The sequence below is a fragment of the Varroa destructor genome, unplaced genomic scaffold (assembly GCF_002443255.2).
Source record: "Varroa destructor unplaced genomic scaffold, Vdes_3.0 BEIS01000005.1, whole genome shotgun sequence".
In the NCBI taxonomy this organism is placed as follows: Eukaryota; Metazoa; Arthropoda; class Arachnida; order Mesostigmata; family Varroidae; genus Varroa; species Varroa destructor.
This window is the reverse complement of record NW_019211458.1, coordinates 38,297,599-38,313,339: the sequence shown is the minus strand read 5'-3', so window position 1 is coordinate 38,313,339 and position 15,741 is coordinate 38,297,599. Positions and strand designations below refer to the sequence as shown.

Here is a 15,741-nt window from a genome sequence, read left to right as displayed (position 1 = left end):
TTGATAGCAATCTCAATACTAAGGGGGGAGAGAGCGTAGATCAGAAAGATTCAGAAACTTTTTCGTTCGAATTTGTTAATATATCACAACGCTGTACTATTACATATTTAACACCACACTGAGACGCTACAATGCTGACGTACCCTACGGACAAAATAGGCGTAATTCAATCAGTTGTCCATAGACTCGCCGCAGTATCGTTCGCCATCTGTCCAGTCGACGCTTATCCAAAACAACGGTACGGTCGATCTAATGTCTGTTATTCTTTCGTGGATACAAGGGCAGAAGCATATGACAAATACAGGGAAGGGGAGCGTCTCCATTTACTTGCCATCCGCCGCCAATCTTGATCGAGTGGAACGAACAGATATCGAGGGAATATAAAAACTCCGAGCTAGTAACGCGAACAGGTACTGCTGATACGCGACTCTCGCTTACGTTCAAACATCGTTTCTTAGCGTTTCATAATGACCACTTGAAAAACGTCTGCCGATGATTGAAGATGAGCAATAAGCCACGCCCAAGAACATCAACAGTGACAAACATGGACAACAACAAAAATAACAACAATCTCTTGTATTGCAGATTTATGGTGCCGCAGAGTTGTTATTACGTTACGTGTTCTGATGATACTGATCGTGGTATACCAATGATTGATCGAAGCTCGCACGGCGATATTGCGCGAACTATGTACGTACTTTAGAGCTTACCTTAGATAAAACTTATATTATTTAGTAGTTCGTACGCACAAATTTCAGCATATGTAAATGTGTAGTTTGATTCTACATGTACTACATAAACTTGGTTTATAAAATTAGATACCATTTTGAATGATCTGATGCGTACCCACAAAGAAGAGCAAGAGCGAGAGGGGATCGCTGGTCTTTATCGTTATGAGCATCACCGATGGCAGAAATCAGATTGATGGAGTACGCGCCAATAAAAGCTAAATGGTTCTTCCTAGTTTAGCTAAGCGTTGCTGGTCTTCATTTATTATGTCAGACTAATGGCCCTCGTTCAATTAACCATCGTAACGGCACGTGATACGTATTTATTTACATAAACATGCATCTATGACGTTAATAACGAACTCTGGGTAGTATGTGTTCCAACAATATGGAAAAAATGGGCTTGATAGCGAAGGACAGAACACGGGCTGCCTCTACAGATCAGTACACTATGAGTTCCCTTGCTTCTCTTTTTATATATATATATTAAATGATATAATTTATTGTACCTATTGTATATGTATATACCATTTACTTATATTTATCATTTTATTTAAAACCATTTATTTAATGTGCACACACATCTATGAGGTATGGATAGCGTAACAGTAGGTACAGCATACACCTGAAAGTTGTAGTCAGAGTTAGGTGAAAGAATAAAGAACAAACGGGCAACAATAGACCGCAATCTGCATAACTGGCAAGTTCATCACAATTGGACTGCCATCATGTTGGAATTATAATTTTTCGTTGCAGTTGGCGGGCAGCAGACACCAGATAGGCAAGCAAGCAATAAACTAGCGAAACGCGGACAATGAAAATCGATTTCAGGGGTAAAGGATAACCCATAATATTGTCGACTCAGCCGTAAACATTTTGTCCGAACCAATCGTCATTGTTGGTAAATGGGCTAGCTACAGCGAACGAGCCTAAATGCGGGTGCTGCAGTGTTAATCGTCGTTTAAGTCGTACGTTCTTTCTCTTAAGCGTACCTGCGGAGGAAGCAAGCGGTCGATTGCCCAGGCGCGGGATTTCGTGATTTCGGCGGTGGCGGGATCTGGCGAATCACTGGCATGCCAGCAGACGATGGTGGCAGCGGCGATGTTTGTTGTGTTGCATTGCAAGCGAGTGTTCCATCATGGCGTCCAAAGGCGTCTACACAATGTGCGTACACTCAGATCAGCCAATCATGGTTCGTATGCGCGCTAGGCATACAGGCTTGTAAGAACTGTCATGTTGCCTTTTTGCTGTTCTATGCGTTTATGCGTATGACCACTCATTTGGCTGATCGTTTTCGTTTTATTAGAGCGACACTAAAAGGGCAGAAAACCATTTACTGAAGCTGCGGACATCCGCCACCAAGACCAGGGCGGTCAGAGTTGCATCAAATTGCGACCCTCGAACCGTCACAAAGAAAAAAAAAAATACAATGAAGAAAAGAGCCTTTTCCCGAATTTCGAGCATTGCCAAGGCGAAGCGAAACTGGACAGAGATGAGAGAATTTCTGGTAATAGAAAAAAGAGCGTTCCTGGTTATTCATTTACTAGTATAAAATATACGCTAAGGTAAGGTACTTGTAATGTCTTGTAAGCAGCTTTTCTAGAAGATTTACAAGTAGCTCAGTGAATCCAGTGGAATGCTCACGTTCCTGCAGGAACCAGTAATTGAAAATAACGCTTTATGGTAAATTTCTGTCACCTGCAAGTCCGCGCTGCGTAAAGACAAGTGTATCTTTATTCTCTCGAACGAGCGAGTCCTGCCCGGCCTTGCTTAACGAGCCAAGGCGTTCCGGGAAGATACTGGTCCTGAAGCATAGCGAGGCCCTATGAAAGCTATTACTTGAACGCGGAATATTCGAAATGCTCGCTAGCTTCTCAGTGTTAGGTCTGCAACGAACTTGCAAAGTTCATAAATCGCCGTACAGCTCAAAACTTCGATGGACTGCGCTAGCGAGTACGTTCACAGACGTAACTTACATCCGCGCACAAAAATTAATTGTGCTACATTGTCTTCAGGCCTTCGAGGCCGTGTCGAGCGAGAGCGATACGATTCAGACACAAGTCTTTAAACATACTCTGACTTTGCGCGTTATGTATGCCTTTACATAATATTACTACTAACCGCTCGTGACTGAAGTATACCTTCAGTTTCTTGGCAGATTTCAGATATGAGAAGAATTAGCCAATTGTCTTCGACCGCCTCCCAAATTAAGGATAGCAAAATAGGACGCTTCTTGCGGCATCGCGCACCATTGATGCAACATACACAGCAATAACAATAGCATTCAGCGGTATGATTTCGAGTAGAACAGGATATAAATTACGGGGTTAAATGGAATACAATGTCTGAATATCAAATAGTTGAAGATAAAGAGCTGCGACATAAAGAAGATGCTTCACCTTTGCCATATGCCATCGTAAAACGGTGCTTATGTCCATTAGCTTGGTCTCAACAAACTTTCCAGCAGCTTGTGTAAATCTGTCCTCAATTATTTGCTCACTGTCAAGCTTTTAGTAGTATTTAGCTATTTCAGCGTAGATCTGTGCTTTGTTAAATAATCGCCTATCATGATACCACGCTCGTTTGTCCCTTGGAACAGTTTAGTGACATACACTATACAGTGACATGTATTAAATACACTATATATCAAGCAAGTACACATAGGAATTAGAAAGAAAAACAATCTATATACCTCTGTTGTGTGCTAACAGTGTTAGCGGCAATACAATCGATCATCACCGTTTACCTGTTATGATGATGCTGAGCACAAAATAGCATATTGCAACATTTATAGAGGCGGGAATACGGTACCTGATTAGCCGCAAACCATACTGGATCACAATGGCAAGGGATGCTTTAGAATATAGACTGTTTCTGTGCGGACTTCTTAGCTGTTTGTAGTTATTGGCTCGACCAGGAAGGACACGATCTGCCGACTGCTACTGATTGATTGCTGAGTGTGGAACTGTGCACGGCGTCTTGATCATACCCACGCAACCTAATGTTGATCTGAACACTCGGAACTAGTCGTGAACCAAACAAGTTTCTGTTGTATTCAGGCAGAATGGTACATGTTGACAGATGCTCAGAAATCGTGTGTCGTTCATTTAGTTTAGATACCCTTTTAAACATGCTATTCGTAATTCATTGAACACCCTTAAAGGGTATCCGCATATACTGCTGTGGTAGGCTTTCGATACGTATCTGTACGCAATATTTCTAATATATTTATTGATTGTTGTTAATTTTGCCGTGGATCTGGCGTACACGGACTGCTAATCATTTACATATTATTCTCTCTGTTTGTCCTTTTCGATCTTTCTAGGTAAAACTATTTGATTACGACGTGCAACGGCAGGACAACTGACCCTTTACGTTTACCAGAGCTCGTTGATACAAAGGCATACTTCTACATGCCACGGCATTCTCGCTACCAAGGGAGCGCCGCAGCATATGAACAATTTTGACTAATGTAGGAATAGCTGAATGTTGCGCGTCTATATTTATAACTTTTTTTTTTTAACGAATTCGGCTGTATCTACGACGTAAACAGCTGCTCGAAATCATTTCTTCGGTATAACATCAAGAACTTGTACCCACGATAAGGCCTGACCCGGGTGGACTTACTCAACTTGTTATTTTTGGTTCCTTCAACGGGAAACAGCATAGCCACGAAAACCTCATAAATCTGTCACGATTAAACTTTTAGCGTTGCCCACATGTCTATGACAACGATGGCAATGCGCTCAGAGAAATGCAGATTAGTCGCTCAGATCATCCTACCCCCTAACTTAATGCCGGCACCTATACCATATGCGTACTCGTTTATGCCCACGAGCCTTCAATTATTTTAGTCTCGTCGAATAGTGGCGGCATCGACGTTGAATCTCAACTCGAAACACCGTTTAAGACTTCCTAAAGTCGCTTCCGCATGTCGTAGAATACCAGCAATCCTTTTCAAGAAGTACGCTTCCGCAGAACTCTGTCACATCAATCAAGACGTACTCGGCACACGTAGTGTAATTTTGCAGACGCGTCAGGCAGCGAGCTTGATTCTTATCAGCAATAATTTTCCATATCAATAATAGCCTCATTTTTCCCGGACGAAAGGCACGTTCCTTCGTTCAGTGTAACTGTAAAATACTACGACAGACGGTGCTTATAAGTGAAAACAAAATAGAGTACTAATCTGCGAGCTTTTGGTTTAGCAAACAGGTAAGCATTGTCAGGCAAATGCCACATAGGGCCAGCAGTTTAAAATAACGCGAAGCAACAAACCATAGCGACGAACGAGGCGTTCAGCTTTTCAGGCACGAGGAAACCACGCAAAGCTTCCTGTAAAAGAAAATACGAAATATCGTGCCAACAGCAGCAAAACCAATAGAGTTCGTTCGCCATCCCGTCCTTCAGCTGCTTCCAGCATTGCAGGTGCAGCGTGCTGCATGGGGATATTTGAAGGCCTGGAAGTACATGCGAGCATCTATTTACTTTGCCTGCCGTGTGCCGACTGAAGTCTGTCGACGGCGGAAAACATACTTTTCGTCACGTCTTCTTCGTGGGCGAAAGGAAGCTACAAAAGCGCGAGTGCTAGTACAGCTGCTACTTTTTCTAGATTCTCCTGGAAATTCAAGGGCACAGCGTAAGTTTGTAGCAGCGGTCAATGCATTCTTACAGTTTCTTCCGTTCCCCCTTGCGAGGGCTTCGCCAGAAACAGCAGGACCTCTTTCATAGTTATAAAGGACCGCGGTCATTGATGCTGGCCGTATGAAGGTCTTTTCTGCGATTTGCAAACTTTGTTCAATTGACAGTTCAGGACTATCGGAGGTTACGGAGCACTTACATTTTGTGGCACGAAAGTCCCGGTGAATAGGTGAAAACTACTTCAATGACCTACTTTTTGGCTTGTGCCTGTTTGCCTAAGAAACGAGGAGCAAGGTATTATTTGGCAAGTCAGATATCGGTTTATATAATTAAATTGGGATTTTCAATATCCGGATTCTATACATTTTATATGGACCAGCATAAATCGATTCACGAACTAATTCTATGTTAGTTCAACGTAGCTTGATCACGATTCCAGTACCTCGTACTTTAATGATAAACCGGAACCACAACGAAAAGTGGTAGTTTTAAAAAAAAGACAGCATTTCGTATGCATTGAAAAAAACTTTATTGTGTGAGGGCAAATATCTGCGAAGGCAAAGTATCCTAAAAGCTGAATGGGTCCTGCTGCTTTCTGCCTCGCGGCTTAAACAGAGGACTATTACAGCAAAACCAAGCACGGATGTGCCCAATTACGTTCAGTATTAGACAGAATGAAATGAATCTAAGAACGCTCAAGGTTTTTGCGGGGGCAAAGTTTGTATGTTTGTATGTGCTTGCGACTGGAAACACAAATGGCACAGATATTTTTGCTGGGGTGACTTTGTACGTTTGAGATGAATCTAGATCCACTTTTGTTTGCCAAAATTACGTACAACCGCTTGTGATATTAACGGAAGAATGTGGCTTAGTCGACCCCGTAATTATCTTATACATGCGGATACATCATCTCCTGCTACTGTGATTTATAGACTGTGTACTTTGAAATTAGGAACCAGCTAAAAATCTGATAAACCGATTTCTAATACAATGTTTATACTGTTTATACAGAATCGAATACAGGAGTTAAAAACAATTCTCTAGTAAAACGTCATTCTCAGCAAAATGATGGGAACAAGTACGATAATGGATGACGCGCGCATAACAGCACCTTTCATATAGAGAGGTACGCTATCCGTAAACGAACATATTTTTATAGCAAGTTCTCTTTTTGTATGCCGTGCTCTGGCTCGTGGTGACCTGTTCATAAGTGACAAACGCACTTAGTATCAATTTACGATCTTATTATTTTTATTATGTTATGGTAGATTTCTGGACGTATCGCGGGATGGCTGATTACATCCAAACAGGAGGTATCGTTGACCCCTTGGCAAATAAAGCGGTTTACTTTTGCCAATGTTACCACTGCCGTCATTAACATAAGACACTCTCCCCGCACGCACATATACACTCACTCACATCGAGGTACACTGCCTGAAGGAAAGCCGTCCCGTGATTATTGGACCAGCACCATCAATGGCATGTGTATAATTAATCGGACACTCGATGGCATGGACAATAAAAGTAACTGGATTATATATTTGAGTGTCTTGCCAACTTCTTCCTCGACAATATCGCTATGGATCACCGCAGCGATTGCTGTTGCAACGCTGCAAGGAGGAGGCTTAGGAAAATTTCCTAAGGTTAATGTTGACCGTTATTATAGCTGAGAGCACGCCACCAGACCTCTTGTGACGCCTGCTTAACGATCGCCCGTCGTTGCCCTTGCTAGCAGTAGCATTAACCGCAACAACAAAAACAACAGCTCGATGGACAGAAGTGAAGTACGATGCACCAAAACAGTTTCCGCTTCCGGTTTCCTCGCTGGGCATTGCCTCCGATATCGAACTCTATTTCATGCCTCCTGCCTAAATCGAACCTTAACCTTAACGCAACAATTGGCGTCACCCGCCTGGCCCTGCCCCGTTTGTGCGTCGTGTACCTTTTGCTCGTCGACTAAGACGTACTGACCGTCCTTATACGCTGTTTCTTTCTTATATGTCGAAACACAAATGGCTTTAATTCATTCAAAGAAACGCTCTTCCTGTGCTTTACGATTTTTTCGGCTAGTTCGTTGTATCTCTACCGATGGTAATAGTATTCTTGGTCCAACGGGAAATATTAGTTGCGTAAATTTGATCGGCAGGGGGTCACCAAACCATCTCACGTAAGTACCGTTCATGTCCATCCTGTCGTTAGATATTCATGAGCTGTATAGAGGGGCACAATTTCTGCCCTGCTGTGAGCAGTTAAGCCCTGCAACCAAAGATTTTAGTATTGTGCATCTTTAGTAGCTCTACAGCGCTTTTAGGTTATCTCCAGCGTTCAGCCTTCAGCATTACTAGAGGCACGGGCGCGGTCGAAAGAAGAGTAAATGGCGTTTTCTTCGATTTCTTCATCTTAATTTCGCTTACAGTTGAGGACCGTGAAGACTCCGCAGGAGAAAATACAACCTTTTCTGAGAGAATCGATGATTATAGCCACTACAACAATCCTTCGTCTCTTGTTTTTTTATTCTACCATACTTTCTTTCAGTCGACATTAAAACACAACTGACTTGGCCCTTGGCTTCGGTGTAAACTAATAGGCAATTTATAGAAGTGAACTTTCTTTTCTGACCTAAAGGCTGAAAGTCGGGCAGCAAATCAAAGTACGATTACCGACTGCGACAACCACGACAAATCTTCTCTCAGTATGGTTAGATTTTTATCTCCAGTTATAAGGGCTATCGTGTCCTGGGTGCAGGACCTGTAGTCACGCATGTGAGCCAAGGTTCCGTTCTAACTAATCGGAAAGGCGGCTCTGATTGACACGGATCCTTAGCCTTGGCATTTATCAGTAAATTTTCAGAAAGCCGACCGACAAAGACGCGAAGAACCATTGACTGGCATCAGAATACGAACATCGATCAGCCGAAGATATAGAATACAATTGTGAATCGCAAGGAACACACAGATGTTTATCCATAATCTTCACAGTAAACTTCAATAATCGTCATCATCACTAATTTTTGCTATTCAAAATAATTTTGTTAACCGTTTGTGATTGATTCCTCTATTTTTTTTAGCTTCGCTTCGATTTTCTCTAATTACACCGTTTACGATTTCCGTTGTTTTTACAACAAGGAGAGCCGCTCCTACAACCGTCCCCTCTAAACATCGTTTTCTCCAGTCCTACGTTTTCTCTTTTTAAGCTATTTGCTTGCATTGTTGTCATTTTATATAACCGTTTCGTACCTCACATTTCCCTCCGTAGCTCAGCCTTCTTCTCGCATGTGTTTTTGCTGCTTTAATCTATGTAATCGTGCTGGAAAACTACCACAAACCCAGCCGATTAGTCGGCCCATTCGATCCATGTAAGAGCAATCGTTCAACCTCGTTGGAAGGTTAACGTTAAAGAAAACGAGACAAAACAGTGAACGTAATGGGAGCGAACGGGTCTACGGGGGTTTTTTGTTTCGCTACTTCTATCGGCGCCGCTTCTGTTTTGAGTGTTTTCGCTGCTGATACAGAAGTTCGCCGAGTTCTCCAGGGAAACAGGGACAGGCTCGAGTGGCTCGTCGCTCCTCATCTCTCGTAACACTGCCCTTCTCTTACGTTCCTTGTTCATACACAGAGAATTTTAGCCACCGCATTCTGAAGTCTATGACCTAGTCAATCTTTCGATTGAAGACTGAAAAGTTTTATGGGGAACGCATACCCAAATTTCAAAGCAGTGTATTAATCTATATAAATAGACTTAAGCTGCTTCCCTGCATCGACTGTACGACCAGCGTATTCCTGCGACAGCCGCAATGACTAGACAGATAGCCTAGGGTAGAATGTTTGTTGAGTGCTGGTTAAGTGCTTACCTTTGACAAGATAGAAAACGTAAAGACAAATAATCAAATTAGTTAGTGCTAAAATAATGCGTCCACACAAATCTCTTGATAGGGAGAGTATCAAGTGGTGCCAGGAAGCAACTTCGGTTGCAGGCCAAACGAAAAACGCCGAAATGATAACTATTACTGCTGTAGGAGACGCCACTACGTTTAACTTAACTATATGTACGCCTACATACTACTTGCGCGACAACGTCAGCGGGAACAGCTGTCATTTTATTGTTCCACTCACATGTGTCATTCAGTATCTGTTGTTTTATTGTCTTTCGGTGGTTGTGGACCTCTTGTTGTACCGGGGTTTTGTACCCGTGCCTTTGCACGCCACCAGCTTTGGATAGCTATGGCAATAATCGTCCCAGTTATAACGACCACAATGCAAATCAGTGATATTCAGACCCGACAGACCGTGGAAGCGCAGCCCAAATGATACGAGGACTTTGTGCTCAGCTTAGTTCCACATTAGACCGAGTTGAATACCGCGTTTAGGACTCTACTGAACTCGGAAAGGTCTAGCGGTCTGAGAAACTGTTTTTTCGGTCTCGACTTCTACGTCCAGTGTCGTCATTAGGCATTGCATTAGACGGTTGGCTGGCTTCCAGAACCGTGTGTCTATACCCGGATTCGAACCTAGACCACAATGTGTCCCTAGGTAAGTACGCTAACAATCAAGCTATCAGATTCCAAAACATTGCTTTCAAGTGGCTTTCGCTTGTTTTATTGGTGAATATCGTGGCTTTTTAATTTAATTTTTTATTAAATTAGATTTCAGCTTAGTTCGGCCGTTTCTTGCTATCTCATGTTTAACCTGCACGCCGAAAAAGGCCTATTGGTAATCGAATGCAGGATGCATCAAAGAATAGAATTGGGTTTAATAGTACATAGGATTATCGCCAGCCACAGCTACGCACATAGCAACTATTGCAAATCGGATTGATTATACTACTGGTAATCATTTGTTTTTCTAATTAGGAAAAACAATATTTATGTCCTTGCCCGTCATCATAACCATAGACGCTACTAATGAGATGATAATACCTGCATCATTTCCTTGACCTATCCGTATTTCCTGCTGCCGTCGCTCTCGTTCCACCTACCAACAACGCTAAGCTATAGCGGCAGTCAGAAAATGGTCCGATCAGACGACTAATGCATAGTAAGATGAATGCGATCTAACTCTATAGTGTTCTTCTGGTTGAAAAAATATAATTGTTCATATGGCAGCTCTCGTGGGACTTCCGTGTTCTCGTCGACAATTCAATAGCAGACAAACGTTCGACTTGGCAGCAAAGCACTGGCGTAAACTATAACGAATCCTAAATTCTTCAACTCTAGCTGCTTGCAGGCCTATCCGTGCATTATTCGATTGGGTCTTCTCTATCCTCGTCGTTCTTCCTAGTCGCGCGGTGCTATCCACTCCCGTCATGGCACCAAGTGCTTCTTTTACGATCTTCATCTTCATTTTGTTTGACTAGCTCATTGTCTTCTTGGTCCCACGGGTTCGTCGCCTGGTTTCGTCGTGCAGTACCTTTCGAAGCGCCTTCCAGACGACGCTTTGTAGGCAGCCAGTCAGTTAGCCAGCACATTGCCCAACACTAGTATTACAGCAGCTTTAAGGATGTTGATGTCGTCCTATAGACGTGATCTTAATAGTCTGGTGGCGCCGTTTTCAATGGTCCGTTTTTTTTTTTATTTATGACACGGTCGCCAAGCAGTACCCGTAACTTTCTTGGGGTGTCCGGGCTCCTGGACTTCACATCGGCGGCAGACACTGCCGCCGATGAAATCGCAACATCTTATGCCTAGCATCTGCAGGCGCACGCGATCCCGCAAAGCGGCAGCTTTCACCGTGCACCGAATTCGAAAGCATTATTGTCAATGGATCACGCATGAAGCGGACGAAGACATAACGGCATCAAGCAGTCATAAGACATGAAAGAGAGCAAAAAAATAACCACTGTAGACAAAACGAATTAACGAGAAAGCACCAAACAACTGGTAAAATGCGTGTATCTGTCTGAATGTAAAACACATACGTACATGGTATATACAGAGGTGTCGGTCGGGCGGGCGGCGCGCATTATTCTCGGCGTTGTTTTCAATGACAAAGTTGTCAAGCATGGTTAACCAGTGCGCTTCTCTAAGTCGCCGTTTGACAGTCCAAGATCAACGACAATAATAAAAACAACAAAAACACGTAAATTTCTATTGCAGCTAATTTAAAGGACGTGAAACAAGCATTCTTTTGAGAGGCGCGTCAAACAATCACAGCCAAAGAAACCGTATAACACTGACAACAAATGACATAATGATTCTATAACGCTGTTGTTGTTTGCTATAGAAAGGTATATCGATCATAATTGTATGTGCTGGCGCTGCAATCGTTAAAAGCAGATGAGGGAAAGACGTTTGTTGTCCGTCTCCCATCGCAGCAGCAGCAGTACAGAAGTGTTGCCTCGGCTGCCATCAATTTCTACAGACTCCAAAGAACAAAAGAAGCGTCGTTCAGTACTATTTTTGTGCGTTTTCGATGCCATCTTTCTGCGCGCCCCTATCTAGATAATGACATCTTGGAAACATCGACAATATTTTCAACTAAAGGAGCATTGTTAAGACGGAGCCAACCGAAAGGCCGCTAAAAAAAAGCCACGCTGATCGCGCTTACTTTGAGTCCATCTATTGCACTGTGCGAAATTAAAGCTTATCTAGTAAAAGCCGTGTACATAAAAACGAGCACCATACATACATACATACACTCTTCCTCAATTCGTTTATCCTACACGAACCGATGCTGTGTGCAGACAATGTTCTGCTGAAGACAACGATCAAAATTGTCACAATGGTAACTATAAGGAACGATAGGTCTTATACCTATCTTTCACGTTCTATACAATGTATATAACGAGCGTTTACTAAATATTATATAGTTCATCTCTCTTATTCAGATCACGTAGTCAACTTAATGCCGAGTTGAGTAATTCGGCATCAAAAGCCTATAGGTCTCTCCTCGACTTAGCCTAAACTTGTTAGAGTCGCCATCACTCCCGCAGGTTTTGCTTCACCTTCACGTCATCTTGAGAACGACACAGCGTTGGCGGGTCAACTAAGACGATCACGGCAACAGCAGCAGCGGCGACGGTGGGGGGGGGGGGGGTGTTACCAGATAAATGCAACATATTTGAAACGTCAGAACAGCATTTTGGTCACCTTGTTGTTACTTGAACTTTGACAAATGTTCAACTTTAGCTGCGAAATCAAGCACGATTCACACGTAAGGCATATAAACAGGTTAGACTTCCTGTGAATTTTTAGTGAGAATGGTACGCCCTTCTTTTTTGATGATTATTAGTTGTTAAGCTTATCATTATAACTGGCCGTCGAGTACTCTTGCGGCCAAGCAGAAACCTGCTGAAATAACCGTATATGTTGTCTGCATCGAAATGTTATCGTTATAAAGGCTTCACACTGGATAGATTGCTCAGACCTTGTCAAGGCTAGAGTTAAGCATCGAAAGACAGCTCATTCATTGCTGACCAATAGACGAATTTGGACAACACTGTTCTAATATGTACATATATAAATGTTCGAATGACAATTTAAACGTGAAATTGTTGAACGACAGAAAAATCGATTGAAAAATGCTGTTATTTTTTGCCAAATAATAAGTGTTTTTAAATCTGTTAAAGGCCTTTGCTTACGTAAATATGCTGGGGTCTTTCAAAAACAAAAATTAATTCCACACAGAGTTATAACGAATCACAAAGCTAGCAACAGCAATACAAGGTTAGGTACTATTGCAACTAAGCAGTCTCTTTCCACGGTTCTATCGAAATCAAAAACCAAAGTGAGACCTGGTCGAAGAGCCAGTCGTTTGTTTATGAGGCGAATTCGCAAACATCCGATACGCATCAAACTCAGGTACATACGTCCTACATATGAGGCAGGCTCCTCTAGTAACATCCGACGGTAGCTTGATTGAGACACCGTGATGCAGCTCTTAGAGACGACCATTAAGAAACGGACCTTCCATCCATCACAGGAAAATCTATCCTACTGCTGGCCGTCTAGACACCCGCGACCTGTATTACCTATATCGCATTCCGTTTATCCATTGTGAGGTATATTCAAGGGGTTTTACCTCTTTTGCGACAGCAATAGGCAGTATGCGTTTAGCTTTGATATTGTAATTGAATCGCGTACCGAGGCACCCAAGCACCAAAATCCATCGCGGAGGGAAGGATAATTACAAAGTTAAATCTTGCACTACGTCGGCTGTGTTTCATTATCACCGGTTTATCGGCGTATTATATAATACATAACCACTTGCTAAATGGGCTGCCCTTCGAATTTGAATTTCTAGACGACTCGAGATAGCTATTGGCATGGCAATTACCGTAATTGCCAAAACGTTCGTATATGCCCCAGCAAATCCCTTTTGCCGACCGATTTGAGGATAACCCATACCGTATTACCCAACTGCCCCAAAAGCCTTAGGCACTATCATCAGGATCATAGTACCAGCAAATGAACTTTAGCATCTTCCTGATCCCTGAACTGAATGCGCATTATCACCAGGCTCATATCAGTATTAATTTGGTCGCCCATCGTAGCCGTCATCACCGTCTTAAGCAATGGCTTTCATTTGCCTGAAACTTTATCTGGCGCTTTTTTGTCTACTATCCTGCAATTAGTTATTGGTGGCATGACACAATGCCCATCTTCATCTGGCCATAGTCTCGTCAACATCTGTTTTACGTTGTTGTCCATACGCTTCTGGCCTTCGTCATTAGACCACTCGCTATGTGTCGCGTCACTACACCTAACAATTAGTTAATAGCTTGGTTAGCGAAATTTTTCGTTTTCTCTTCGTGTCTACGTCAACTATAATACTTTCACTTCAGACCGCATCAACAAACACGACGTACGTACGTACGTCTAGCTGACAGCTCGTAAAATCTACCGTGACACATACGAACGTTAGTGGCGCGGCCGATAAGCCGCTGCTACACCGCTTACACCATCACTATTACCAGGAGCAAATCTATCACCAGTTAGTTAGTCGTTTTTTGGAAGCTCCGTCGTCATCGGCAAACGACAATGACGATGACCTTGCTTCAAATCTGTCGCGTCGTCGATTCATATTTCTGTCCGTATCTGGGATTCTCGTGCTGAATAGGTGTGCGGGTGAGTCTTAGCGGATCATTTAATAACAACGGGCCTAATACGTGCTTAGCTGACTCCGTGAAAGTGTCGCTCCCCGTCTCGCAGCAGTCCCGTTAGCTGACTGACTTCGAAACACCTGACTCCGTGACCTGACCCGTTGTCATCGTAGCTCCGTTCCCGTTGGCATTGTCAAGTGACTAGTAGCTGGGGGCTGCTGGCAACCCTCTCAGCACGAGCAGAAACTGCACCGTCGCCAGTAGCAACCTAAGCGTAACGATGGCAATCGCTGCGCCAATAAACAACAACAGACCTTGTGCGCTCGTGGTGTGTCTAACAAACAGACAAACGGTCACAAATGCAGGTCACCTTAAATCATCAGAGTCGTGAAATTCCGCTGTACGAGCCCTGTATAGCAGTGAAGGCGCTGTGGCCGTGGGGATGATGGTGTTCAGGCCGATGTGACCGTAGCGTGGGTCAGCCAGCAAGCAAGCATTGACGTGGGATCCACAACGAGGATGAACGAACAGGCCTGCAAATGATCTTAGCACATGGGAAGCATCTAGCCCGCGGAAGGTAAATTGGCAGTGCGATTGTAAGCTATCCTGGCTCTAGATAATAATGACGGTGATGCTGATTATGTTGCAGAATACTAAATATATCGCCGAAAATTCTGCATTCCTAGCTTCTTCTAAACGGGTTGCTGATAGGCACTGGGTGCACCAAAAGTAAAAGCGACTCGCGCATGAGATTCCACTTTGTTTCGAGTTTTTTCATATAGATTTTTTTTCTATGTCCTCGTCTATTGATTTGAATAAATGGCCAGTCAAGCTGGAGGAAAACGGTTAAAACGGTGCATTCTTGAACCAGTCCTCTTTTAAATTGCTTCTGTATCAAATGTGAGGTACTATCCGAGCTCTATCGATGCCAGATAATGACTTGTAGGCGGGTATACGCATCTCTACACCGTCTATAGGTCTGGCCCATGTCAGGATAGCGCAATTTTCTCCAATTACTACGGTTTTTCTGAAACGGTCACCTACTATATGTACATCACAGGCATTCAATAGGAAATCTTGCTTAAACACCTAAAAATTATCCCCACAGCTCCTGATCCCATTCGTCTCCTCGGGTTGAGATCTGTACCCCTTCACTGGCTCATCCAGGTACTCACAGTTTGACTGATACCGTTCAATGTGGCCTAATTACATTCTAAGCGCCGATAGCCGTGCGTCCTTGAATAACAGTAGGCAGATTATAGAAAGAGACTCAGACAAAAGCGGGACTTGTGTAGTCACGTATATCTCCGGTGCGGTTACATAGAATCACACAATG

The 15,741-nt window shown here is 43.2% G+C and overlaps 1 protein-coding gene and 1 long non-coding RNA gene across 15 annotated transcripts in view; one reads left to right on the top strand and one right to left on the bottom strand.

Annotated features, from left to right (window-relative positions):
* Culd (CUB and LDLa domain) overlaps positions 1-15,741 on the bottom strand; it is a 162,181-nt gene that overhangs the window by 98,108 nt on the left and 48,332 nt on the right. For 3 of the 14 annotated variants that reach the window (XM_086989513.1, XM_086989530.1, XM_086989531.1), the window contains exon 1: positions 3,540-4,060. The exons of 4 other annotated variants lie outside the window; for them this stretch is intronic. The gene's annotated coding sequence lies outside the window, so the exon portion shown is untranslated. Of the gene's footprint in view, positions 1-143; positions 383-1,720; positions 3,479-3,539; positions 4,061-5,006; positions 11,088-11,286; positions 13,989-15,741 lie in introns of those variants that run through there. 7 more of the 14 variants (XM_086989517.1, XM_086989516.1, XM_086989519.1 and 4 more) reach the window with 5 other exon arrangements.
* On the top strand, positions 408-6,731 carry LOC147755657 (uncharacterized). The gene is made up of 2 exons (XR_015327921.1): positions 408-690; positions 4,054-6,731. It is a non-coding gene; the product is annotated as an uncharacterized LOC147755657 (long non-coding RNA).